Consider the following 13,029-nt stretch of genomic DNA (forward strand, 5'->3'; position numbering starts at 1 on the left):
CCACTTTTTCTCATTTATAAAGCTATATTAGGCCAAGGAGGAATCAGATCCACATCAGTCATAGATGATTTCTTCCAGAAGTCACAATAATTCATTAATGGCAGAGATGGATCCGACTAGAGCAGGTCAGCAATGAAAAATGGCCATTTTACCACAAAACTGTGTGTTTGGCAAAAACTGACAACATTCTGGACATCTTAATTTTTCATAAGAGTCATGCTGGAGGTGGTGTTGTGGGGACTGTTATGTTTTGCTAGAAATAAGTTTGGAAACTTTTCATTTATAAAGCATTGGAAGTTGGGTTAAATGGAGGTAACAACAATTTCACTATCATTTGAGTTTAAAGACCAAAGTAGACATTAACTTTAGCTGTGTAGATTGCAAACATAGCTCTAAAGGAATATGTATATGAATAAACTCATTATTTCCTGCTGCACTACAAAGGTATCTCAGCTTTTGTTCAAAAGGGGGTGGTTAGCATCTGTAGAACCAGAGATATGAGGTAAAATGTACGTTCCCCGCAAAAACGTTCTGTACAGTTCACATCTCTCTCCCCCACCCTCCAAAAAAACAGCTATAATATCCTTTTTGTGCCTATCTCCTGAAATTTACATCCTGGAAAAAAGCTCTATATTTGCCTTTTTCACAACTTATCCACAACTATATACCCTAGGATCCCTTGCTTCTTGAAAAAGGTCTCTATGCAGTTAAAGTAGTTATGCATGTGCCTTGTCCGAGCTAAAAATAGCCGTCATTGTCTTATAAGTGCCAGTTTCTCATTGCTGCTAAACACAGGTCAGAACCTGAGCTATTCAGATGGTATCTCCTGTAGAAAGTCAGCGAGATCTCATTGATTTTTATTTGGTGGCTGGACTGAATGCACAGCAGTTTTCCTATAACCATCCCAAAATGATTGATTCGGGCAACATTTTTTGCCAGATCGCTATGTGCTAATTCAATTTGATGTGCATGTCAGGGAATGGAACATACCATGGGGAGCTCTCTTTCAACAGTATACAAAGTACAGCCTTTTTCATTCAATCATGTTTGTGATACAGATCAAATGTGTTCTTCTATGAAGGCTCTCCTGTTGCCTCTCTCTCTAAATGCACTTCAGAGCAAAATGATGGCTTTCCTGGGGCTCCTTTTGTTGTTTCCTGAAAAGTCAGGAAAACAAGTGTCAACACATCCATTGACTTCCAATTCAGTTCCACAAAGCAACATGAAGGATAAGTTATCAAAGGGGGAGAAATGTTTTATCCACCAACACAAGTCAGCAGTGATAATGATGTTTGCGAAAGCCTCTGGGGCTGCTGGTTAAAGTTATCATGCCTTTGAATATGATACGATTTGAAGGTGCTAGAAACTAGAGTGAGAAACTAACTACAGTATTCAAATAACTTTGGCTGGGGATTCAACCAGAATTTATTGTGTGACGCAGCTTGTAATTTGTAAGTCAAAATTGACCCTGCAGCATGATATTTTAATTTAGCAACTGAAAGTGCCCTGATCTTAACTCAAAAGCTCTTCTCTGTGGCATAGTAAGGCAGGATCTCTGGGTCTTTTTAGGGGACTGGAACTGCCTTTGCCTAAATTTCCTACCCACTCTACACTTTAAGGAAATGAGACATGGTACTCTTTATACAGGTTTCGAGTTATTAAAAAGGGTTACTTTTCATGATCTCTTGGAGTCACTGAAACACTTTCCGGTACAGTGAGAGCAAAATATAATTGCCTTCCAAAAACATTCATTTCTGATGATACATCATGTTTCTCTCTACCATATCATGGGTTAGTTACTAAAAGTACATTCAGACAGAACTTTATTCTGTTTTACTGACGTTTTCAAAAAGCCACATTCCATATTCTCCTTTTCTCTGGATCAGCTACCTGCCCCTCCCTTCTTCAAAGCTGATCTTGATAGGCCATTTGGACTTGAAGTGATCAACATACGGACTGTCATACTGGCTTGCCAGACATGCAAAAGCTGTGCAACTGCTGGAGAAAGCCAGCATCTTTATGTGTCCTAAAACATATTGAGAGATCAAACTATTCCAGTCTTTAAGTGTGGGGAAACTGTGCCTTTGGAGCACATCCAAGTGGAAATTCTTTTGTGACAAATGCAATAGCAGATGGCAAACAATGACAAAATCTAATAAAAAAAAACCAGCCTTGACTGAATCATGAGCTCAGTCCAGTGGAAATATATGTAGAACAGGATGGGTGATGCTTTAGGATTTGGGATAGAACTGTTTCCAGGCAGAACAACAAAACTCCACAGAACATCCCTAAGCGGTTCTGGAAATGGCTCAAATATTCCTGAAAGGCAAGTGTAGCGAAACTGCCTCTTCAGAGGTTGCTGAACAACTCCCACCAGCCCTAGCAAACATGGCCAGTGATCAGGGATGATGGGAGTTGCAGTTCAGCAACTTCGGGGGGGGGGGGAGCAAAGTCCTTCACATACAGTGGATCTCACTCCACATTTATTACATAAGGCTCCCCTAACCTGGTGGTCTCCAGACATTTTGGACTACAGCTTCCATGACCATTAGCAAAGATGCTCGGGGCTGATGGGAATGGTAGTCCAAAAAATCTTGGAGGTCATCAGACTAGGGAGAGCAGCCTCACAGAAAGGCAGTGAAGAATGATGCAGTTCTCTGTACACAGACTTTTGTGTTCTCTGTGTACTTTGTCAATCCTTTGAGTTCTTTACTTTTTAAATTTTCTAGTTCAGTGGCAGGGAGAATCCTTTTCATGCAAAGTTTCCCCAATTCAAACCCTGACATCTTCAGTTAAAACTGGAAAAGACTACAAACCCAAAACCTTGGAAAGTTGCTGCTAGCCAGTGAGTAGACAATACTGAGCCAGGTGATCCAATAGTCTGATGCAGCTTCCTAGATTCCAAATTCTGCACACTGCTGGCGCACACATCTAACCCATTTTTATGAGGCTGAACAGCAGCACAGGTTTCCTTTCCCACAGTCATTATGCACAGATTGGGTTTTAATAACATGGGCTTCACTCTTAAAGCCAACACTTACATTGCCCTGGTTGTTAGAATTCTGGATTACTGTGTTGCAGGGCACATTCCCAGGTACAGTGGTGCCTCGCAAGACAAAATTAATTCGTTCCGTGAGTCATTTTGTATTGCGAGAATTTTGTCTTGTGGTATGCAATTTAAACAAATCAACAGCAAAAAAAAAAAAAGCAAAAAAATTCATCTTGCGAGGCATGGCCAGAGAAAAATTCATCTTGCGAGTCAACAAAAAGATCGCAAAACGCTTTCGTCTTGCGAGTTTTTCGTTGTGCGAGGCATTCGTCTTGCGAGGTACCACTGTAGCTGGATTTTGGTCCTTGACAATAACACGCTGACATGCCCCAATAAAAATACTGTTGAACAAGCTACTCTGTGGAAGAAGTAATGTGTAATCATTAGGGAAATGCAAATTTGTTTATTTCTTTGGAGAGCCTTAAATTATTCCCTAAGCAGAGTTGAGTTCTCTTTTAAGATATGCTAATTTGGTCTCTTGAAATAGGAGACAATAAAAAAGTTATAGCATTCCATAAACTTTTTTTTTATCCTTCATTCTAAACCCCCCTCACACACATATATACACGAGAACTGCTCTCTCTTCCTCCCTCCCTCCTTATCTTTGGATGAAGGGTGGTATAAAATTTTTAATAATAATAATAATAATAATAATAATAATAATAATAAGACTTGGAATGTATGGTGAGATGTTTTTAAATCCAAGCTTTCTTTTCTTTTGATCTGAACATATTTCAGCCACTTTTAGTGACTGATAAAGACGATTGTGACATTCCATCATGACAATATTCTGTATCCCAAAGTCTATTAAATCATTGTTTGTTACACATCATTAAGAAACTAGTAAGCACTCTGTGTAACGATGATGCTAAGTGAAAATTGTCTATGACAGCAGCTGGTGGTATCCTGCTGACAAATGATAATGCCATTTCAACATGTCCTCAGAGCATGGTAATTACTGTTGTATTAGAGAATGTATATAGGCTGACGTTTACCTGATTTGAATACAAAAAAACCCTCTTTGGAAAGTTCATGCGAGCTCAGCACAAGGCACATGTGCTGCATAAATGTATTAAAACAAACTGTTTGCAGATATAATTAATTCAGCTCCATCTGACCTCAGGCATTCTCCTGCAACACCAGTGGAAGGACTTTCATAGAATGCTAAATGAGAAATATTTAAAACATTGCGCTGAGTCCCTTCATCTTGAGAGAGGATGGAATGAAAATAAGCAGTGCAACAGATTAGATGGGGCAGAACTGGAGAGTAGAACAGATTAAGTCTCAGAGTCATATCTTCATTCTTTCTTTGCTAATGCCTTGAATTTGGGAGCAAATGGGGCTGCATTCTTACACATATTCTATTATTGGTGATAATGACTCAAGAAATATAACTGCTAAGGGCTGAGGTGGCCGCCCGGCTCCACCCTCCTGTGTGCCTGGGACTGGGCAACCTTGGGGGAGTACCAGGTGGATCTTTGCACCCTGGCACCGTATATGCTTAAGGGAAGCCTGGGCATGGGAGCGGTCTTCCCCTTAAGAAGCTCCAGGCCTGAAGTTTCCCTGAATATTGAACTTCAAAGTAAAATCCAGGCAATAGTGAACCAAACCGCAAGCTTTTTGGGGGGTGGTGGTGGTGGAATATAGGGCTCACCTTGCCCGCCCTTTTGAACAAACATCATTCAGTGCTGATTCGTTTCTAAGCACAATTCAAAGTGCTAGTGTTGGACACCACTAAACAGCTCATAGCTGCCAAGTCTCCCATTTTTCGCGGGAAACCCCCGTATTTTAAACCGTTTCCCACTGGCAGCCCGGATTGGAAAAAAATCCCGTAAATCCCCCGCATTTCCTACCTGCCAGGGAGGCTCCATTTTGGGTGCCGGCACCGCCCGATTTCCAGTGCCCAGACATGGGTAGCGCTGCACCAGAAGTCACTTTTATGCATGTCCAGACATGCATAGAAGCGACTTCCGGTGCCGCTCCGCCCATGTCTGGGCACCGAAAATCGGGCAGAGTGACACCGGAAGTTGCTTCTATGCATGTCTGGACATGCGTAGAAGCGACTTCTGCTGCGCTACCCATGTCTGGGCACCGGAAATTGGGCGGTGCGGCGCCGCTGCTAATCCCGCATTTTTCAACGGGAGACTTGGCAGCTATGAAACAGCTGGGTCAGAGCTTTCCAAACTTTTCATGTTGGTGAAAAACTTTGTAGACATGCATCATTTCATGACACAGTAGTTCAGTTTTACTAGCAAACTGGAGGTTAAACTAACCCCTTATAAGACCGTTCGCACGGCACATCTACACACTGCAGCCGACCCACTAACATCTCATGACACACAGTTTGAGTTAGGTTCTGTTTCTGTTGGGAAAAACTGAGGCACAACAAAAACTAGTGACTTTAAGAAACATGGTTTATTGCACACATATTTACACCTGGTGTCTTCAATGGAGGTGGTGCAGAACATTATAAACAACTGTTTTGATGCTAAAACAAAAAATTAAAAAATTCCTTCCAGTAGCACCTTAGAGACCAACTAAGTGTGTCATAGGTATGAGCTTTCGTGTGCATGCACACTTTAACATTTTCAGGATAGGAGTGGATTTTTCATTGGATATTCTGGGTTGTTTTTTTCTAGTTACCCCTAATGAAGAGTCTCAAGACATTGGGCTCCAATGAAAGTTCTTGTGGACTTTTAAAGTCTGCTTTTCTTGTTTTGGCATCTTCGTTCTTTCAGTCAGGATGCAAATGCTATGCGTGAAATGATCTTGAATCACAATAGATGCAGATAGGAAATAGTTGATATCCCCCACAATGATTTTATAAAGCTGGCAGAAGGAGGACATTCAAACACATTCCTGAGCAACTGTCGGGAAGATTCTTGCTAATTTATTTAATTATTCAGCCATCTATAGTGCTGATCAAATAATGGGCACTTGCATTTGTAATAATTATTCGATGGAGAGCTGCCAAAATTGGCAATGAATGCTGTTGGTAACAAATGGTTTGACCACCTCTAATCATGAGATATTTCAGATTGTCATTATAAGAATTACTTGTCTGACACTTACCAATTTCTGACAAGGCGGCTGATTGCATCCTGATTCTCATCTTCCCTGTGTGATTACCTTACTCTTTTGCTTTTATTATTCCTACGTTCAGCCTGTCACACTTTTGGAACTCTACTTCTTTTTCCCTTGCCTGGCTGAGTCCTGTTACTGAAGCCACCTTAGGGTGGCGATCCATCATTCAGCTTTGAAGGTAGTGTGTGCATGGGCTCAGGGGGTTTCTGAGTAAATATATGCACAAGCATACATTATTGGTCAGAAACAGAATAGCATGAGTGCATGCCTTATTTCTGAGGAGAGGCCTTTTCTATTAGTGAGTGCTACTATTGTGAGGTCCTCTTCTCCAGGTGGCCGCAAGATGGATTTCAAAAGGCCAATCTAGATATCATCATGTTCTCTCTACAAAGGGAAGGCTGAATCACTTGGGATTAAGTCACATCTTTAATAGTTTGATTCAGATTATTTAACCACATTTATGAGTTTAAATATCCAGCTCTGATGTTTTGTGTCTAAACATTCACCACCACAAATGCATTACAAATAATTCCAATATAAATTACTTAAATATAATTTTAGAAAGTCAACAATTAGCATCTGACTATGTTAACAGCTTAAAATGTCTTAGAAAATACCCCTCTGAATCCATTATATGCATATTAATCTCACTGACCTGTAGAGAGAGATTCTTAGTGGCTCCCCCATTTGCGGAAGACTGTTTCCTGGGACACTCATGAAAGTAAGGCTCATCTACACAAGATATTCTCTGGTCTGCTGTCTAGAGCTAAATTGATAGGTGTGGGGTTTTTTTGCAATGCTTATGCTTATTATTATTATTATTATTATTATTATTATTTATTTGTTTTAAATGCATGCAAGTTCTTCCTTCAAGCTTTGGTATTATATGCCTATACTTATTTACTCTTGAGTAAGCCACACAGAAATCAATAGGACTAACTCATAAGGAAAGTGCGTCAAGGATAGCAGGCTGCTGCAATTACATTTTTATGGTGTTCTGCCATTGCATTGTTGGAAATTCATGTGGAACATCCACAGCGGAAATAAACTAGATAGATTTGTCATAAAGTGGCTGCAGTAGTGATTACATTAGAGACATTAAAATGGCTTTATGTTCTATCCCCCATATTAATGTTGCACTTGTAAAAATACTTTGATGACCTAGAAGCAGGCAAGTGACATTTTAATATCCAGCATCCTTGTCAAATGCAATTTATAACAATGCCTAGTAAATCCACACTACTCTTCATTGCACAAATCTGATTAACTTGGAAAGAATCAGCAAAATCTTAATATGAATTTTCAAAGCATAATCCTCTCCCCCTCCTTATTGCTGGCAGATATAATCATCTTTTTCATAAGCAGAACAACATCAAAGGTGAGACCCATTATTAATGAATATTGCTACTTGTTCTATGGGATTCTTTTAAAGAAATGAACATTATATTCATTTGGTTATTACATATGCTGCCCGTGGTGTCTACCTGGTGTTAAAAGGCTGTGAAAGTTAAAAAATATGTCTTTGCAAGAGATGCTTCACATGCACAAACCCCGTTTGTATATTAACAGGACAATTATGTGCATGTCTACTCTGAAGAAAGCTCCACTCAGGTCAAGTATCTCCACAAGTGTAACCTAAATGTTTAAGGGGAGGTGATGTAACAAATCCTAAACTTAAAATAAGTAAATTTAATGAGTTTGATTAAAGATAAAAATATGCTTATGGATCTAAACATGTCCTTATCCCAGGGCAGTTACACTATTGAATTTATGTTGTTGTTGTTGTTTAGTCGTTTAGTTGTGTCCGACTCTTTGTGACCCCATGGACCAGAGCACGTCAGCAGTTATTATACTGCGTGTAATAACTGCTCTGCTTTGGACTGTCTTCAGAACCCATTAATAGCAACCCCCCCCCCCAGTGCAGTTATGACAAGCTTTGTTGCTTCTCCAGGCCTTGCAGGGCTCCAGCCATTTAGTGGGGAAAGAAATTGGGCTGGCATGGTGAATGTACACATGGGCATGCCAGCACTAAGGGAGACCTTGGGGCCATTTAAGCCTTTGATAGTCCCTCTACAGTTTCTTCTGGCTAGCCCCAAGGCATTGATTTAGATGTACTGCCTACACTGTTGACTTCTTCCTGCAGAAATTAATGTTAATGAACGTGGCCCTAGTTCAACCTGTTCTCTGTCTCTTGATTCTTATTTTCTGGTTCCAGGTGCAATGCTTATCATTATTGTATTTTGCAGGACTGGTATACCACTTAGCTTTAATGGGACCTCACATCAGTTTCCAAAGAGAATCGAACAATAAAATAATCAGTAAAAGTAGTTAAAAGCAACTATTTAAACAATAATTAATATCAGCAAGAAGCAAAAGATTAAAACACAGGTCAGCATCCTACATGCCTTGATAAGCTTGGTCAAACAAAAGTGTTTTTAGTAGGCAGCATAAAGAGTGCAGTGCAGGTGTCTCCTGGATGTCAATAGCCAGGGAGTTTCAAAGTGTGGGTGATCCATTTCCTACAAATTCAGAATGAGTATAATGTGGTCCTTATTATAGTACCAGTTCAGCAGATTGAAACAGTCAAGTGAGCATACAGGGAAGGGCGATCTTGCAACTAAACTTGTCCCAAGCTGCCAAGGATTTTAAATATTACTAGGAAGTAGATCTCCAAGCACAGTTGTTCTAATGCTGCTAGGGTTTCATTCCTTTCAGTAATTGTGCCACAGAATTCTGTACTAACTCAGCCCTTTCTTTAGCATATGTGCCACCAGGGGGCAAAGATCTGCCCAGTGCCCCCAATTTTAGTTTAGCCCCCAAATTAACTTTTATTATGCTTATGTCAGACACCACACTTACGCCTTCTCTCTTGTTGTGAATGACAAGCGCCGCCATTGAGTCTGAGAAGCGCCGCCGTTGTGAATGACAAGTCTTTGGTAAATGAGCGCACAAAGTCGAAAGTCCTTTAATGAAACAGTAGGTATACATTTTGGTAATACCTAGGGTTATATATGTATTTCATTTTTCTAGCTTGATAAAAATTATTTATTATTTCATAATAGGTAGATAGTTAAGAGCTTAGGTGGTTTCAGCGGTGGGCGCCTGGCGCCCCCCAGAATTCGGCGCCTGGGTGCCCCACACCCCTTGCACCCCCAGGTAAAGACGGCCTTGCACTAACTGCATCTTCTGGATCAAATGCAGCAATGTCCTACATAGAGCTCATTGCAGCACTGCAGTCTTGAAGTAAACAACCCATGAACTACTGTGACCAAGCATTCCCAGTCATAGCTGTCATACCACTTGCAGCAGTTTGCAGCTTTGCCTTTTGAAATCAACAATTTAATGTCTAGGTGTCCATCTCTCAGGGATGCTGTAGTTGCATCCAGCATCACAGATTCTACATTGAGCAGAAGGTTAGACTAGGAGAATTTCAACTCTATGATTCTATAAACTCTCCTTCCAATCTTTGAGAAAGAGAGCGTGATAATAGAGGAAGCTCTGGAGTGCTTAAGCTCATACTTATGCTGAAGTACTAATAAAAGCACAGAGCACTTAAGCAGTGCCTCTACATCCTTACGTATACCACTGCTACTGTAAAATGTGTATAATACATCACTGCTTCCTAGTTTCTCATTGCACAGGTCATCCCTTCAGCAGTGCTCATCTCATTAAACAGAAACACAAGGAATAAGTAGCATCGGCCACTTCTAGACACCCTTACTACAGGCTCAAGGTTAATACCAATAAGCTTCCATTAATGTACCACTTATGAAACAATCCCAAAGATGTGCTATGGCTGCTCACAATTTGGAAAGCAATTTTAGTGCTGGTATAGTCCAATGGATATATTTGATATTACACAGATAAACACACACAAGTGCACACAAACAAATATATTTTAAAATAGCCCTACTGAAGACTAAATGTAAAATTACTTCTGACAAAAAACTTTTTTTGTTTTGGAAGAAATATATATTGCAAAGAAACCAATCTTTGCCATTAATAAACCCTATATGCCATTTTCAGGAACATATATACACGGCTACAGAGAGTTGCCAAGGCAATTTAGATTCTTATCTGCAGCCTGGACCAGAGCTAATTTCATTCAGAGGATAAATGAGAAAGTCTTCTTTTGCCAAATGACAAATTGGAATGATTCATGATTAATGAAGGCTTTTTCCAGTAGAGACCTCCCCTTTAGACATGCTTTATTATCCGTGGAATGGAAGAAAATTTCCTTGAAATACAAAGAGGGCAGAATAACCAGGACACACTTATACCAAGGAGTCCAGTTCCCCATTTAAGGAAAAAAGGGAATAAGCTGAGAAAGCATCATTTGGTTTTGCGGAACTCTACAGCTGTGTAAGTGTTATACAAGATCAACTCATGCTAATTGCTGTTCACTATACACTTACTGCTATGCACCAAAGATGTGCCATTTGAAGGCGCTATTCCCCAGTCAACAGGAAGCAAATACTCACCGGCCCCTGGGAAGTCTCATTCTGGGAAAATGTGGAGACACAGCTGCCCTAGGGTACTCAAACAGGGATTTTTATTATATTTGGTGGACAATGCTTTCAGACATCATTGGCATGTACCAGTTCCTTGTTTGGTGAGGGGGTGGCATATATTTCATGATGCATGGAGGAATTAAAAGAAAACCATCGACTTAGTAGGCTGTGAAGTGTAGTGAGATGGTAGAATCATGTTCATGCACATCATTTCTGGCCTCGCCTTCTGCACATTGATGAACATATTTAGGAGACATAGTGCATTCATTCCAATGCACATAGCCTGAATTCAAATGGCCTTTAGCCATCTCCTAATTTTGCCTGCTTCTGCTTTTGGCTGCTTTGGAACTGGACAATTACTGTGGAATAGTGACACTTTGTCCACTCACTTTGTATTGTGAATTGGATGAATGGTTTTGTGAGCACAACATTCTCCCTTCATGTTTTCCTTGTTCAGCCTTTGTCCCCCGCCCCCCCAAGAGCTCAGAAAACCTTAACTTTTCTAAAAACACACATGCGATGGCTTATATTCAACAGTATGTAAGCAGAGTTCCACTTATACAACAGGTCTTCTATTGCCTCTCCTCCCACTCCCCAACTTGCTCTGGAGGACCGTCCCCTATTTCCCAGAGCTTATTTTGAGGATGTATGTGGGACTGGAGAGGAAGTTCCATTGGACACACAGAAGGAGATTATGTGAACAGAGGCACAGGCAATGGATATAGCCCAATGGAAGAAGCTGGGCAATATCCCAAATGTAGATAATTCATCGCACAGTTGTTCAATAGGTTGTTGGGCAGGTTCTGGCCTGTATAGATTGCTCTAGCCCAGGCTTCCTGAACCTGGTGCCATCCAAATACTGTTGGGCTACAACTTCTATCATGTAGACCATGATAGTTAGCTGCATTCCAAAACATCTGGAAGGCACAAGGTTGTAGGAGGTTGTTCTAACTCTTCCCTTCTCTATGGCTGCTTGTCTCTCTCTTCTCTAGGAATCAACTCTATGCATTTTAATTACTGCATTTGTTTTGTGAGCCAGATAACTTATCTGATTGGGCAGCTATATAAATTCAATTAACAAATGCATAATAATTGAAATCAAATCCTTTTCTTTCCTCTCCTGTATCCCAACTGTAGTGGGGAAGTGATCAGGAGCATAGCAAGGGAGGAGAGTGTATTTAACCCTGATGCCTACATACCATAGTCCCAATGAAAACCACACACACACACACACACACACACACAAACGTTTCAGGATGTGGAAAGGGGAAACCCACTGAGCTACAGAATTACATTTTGAGTATAGGACATAGCTGCCAAGTTTTCCCCTTTTTTAAGGGAAATTCCCTTATGCTGAATAGGCTTCCTCGCGAGAAAAGGGAAAACTTGGCAGCTATGGTCTAGGAGCCTTGGAGCAGAGCTGCTGTTACAGTTGCAGCTTAAAGCAAAACAGCAATGTTTGGGTGCTGCTAAATGGTCCTCGACTGGAAGAATCCTTTGGGGCATAAGAGATCATTGCCGGTGTATCCTTATTGGAATTAATACACATATATTGCCTTTAGATACATAACTATATGGTGATGAGGTGAAGCTGGGATAATGGGCCCATGAAATTATATTCCTCACTGTGCACCAGCATTATTCGCTTAGCTGAATATATGGATAGGGTGTTACCCAACCAACCTTGGCAAATCATCTACAAGAAATAAGCTTTTATTACAGATCCTGATGAAGAACATGGGAGCAGCCATCTTGTCCAAAAAGATACTGTGTAATTGGCAATCGCTGTGATACTACAGTGGAATATGCAGCAACTATAGTTCCTTTTTTTGTTTTCTATTCATTTACAATGCGATGGAAAATGTCATTTCAAAGATCATAATATCTGATAATGGAATGAAAATAAATGTGCTTGCAACAAAATGATGATTGCCTAGCACTAAATTATAGATATTAATAATCCCGGAGAGTATGATTAAAAAAGGAGCAATATTTGCAAGAGCCCAGATAGAAAGATCTATAAAGGTATGTGCAAACATATTCCTGATAAATCAGTCTGCGTTAATGTACTTTATGGTGATATGTGCTGTGTGAATGCAGATGAGCTTGGGGTGAATAATTAGGATCTAGATCTCAAATATATTGAAGATGGAACACCATTTGTTCCATCCTTTGCTATCTTGTGCACTCTAACTTGGGTGCAAAGCAATGTCTGAGGAAACAATGGTTGTTTTTGTTTACATTACTCATCGGTACTCTGGCCACATTAACGGTGTTATGAATATGGTTGGTGGGAATAGCTGAGCGTGAGGATTGCACGTGGGAGAGTGTTGTCCCCATAGTATGAGAACAGCATCTCATACAATTGGACACTGGGCTCTACTT

This window comes from Zootoca vivipara, chromosome 4 (assembly GCF_965207765.1).
Source record: "Zootoca vivipara chromosome 4, rZooViv2.hap1.1, whole genome shotgun sequence".
NCBI classification, from domain to species: Eukaryota; Metazoa; Chordata; class Lepidosauria; order Squamata; family Lacertidae; genus Zootoca; species Zootoca vivipara.